This window comes from Brassica oleracea, chromosome C1 (assembly GCF_000695525.1).
Source record: "Brassica oleracea var. oleracea cultivar TO1000 chromosome C1, BOL, whole genome shotgun sequence".
Lineage (NCBI taxonomy): Eukaryota > Viridiplantae > Streptophyta > Magnoliopsida > Brassicales > Brassicaceae > Brassica > Brassica oleracea.
The window spans coordinates 10726623-10727149 of NC_027748.1; positions in this window are offsets into that span (position 1 = coordinate 10726623).

Sequence of the window (527 nt, forward strand, 5' to 3'; positions counted from 1 at the left end):
TGATGCAACCCAGTCAAACAAGGTTGTTTTGGCTTCTGATGACAATCTGAAGATGAGAACAGGAATTTTTCCATTGCTCTTGATATGTAACTCACTTTTTGAGCAAATATTAGGTAAGTCCATCCTTGACTTTTTTTTATCTTTTGTCTTCCCAGGGATGTTAAGTAATGTATTCATGATGTTCTCAAAAAAGTTCTTCTCAATATGCATGACATCCAGATTGTGGCGTAAGAGAAGATCCTTCCAATAGGGTAGCTCCCAAAATATATTCTTCTTATGCCAATTGTTAGACACACCATACCCATCAGGCATATTTTCAGGAACATGCCAATTTCCTCCAACTTTAACTATTTCCTGAGCTCCGTAATAATCAATGTCTGCTTCGATCTGCTGGCCGGTGAGATATGGAGGAGGACCGTCTCTGACAATTTTTTTGTGCCGAAACAATGTCTTATTTCTTCTGTACGGATGGGCAAGTGGAAGAAAGCGACGATGACAGTCAAACCAACAACTCTTCCTACCATTCT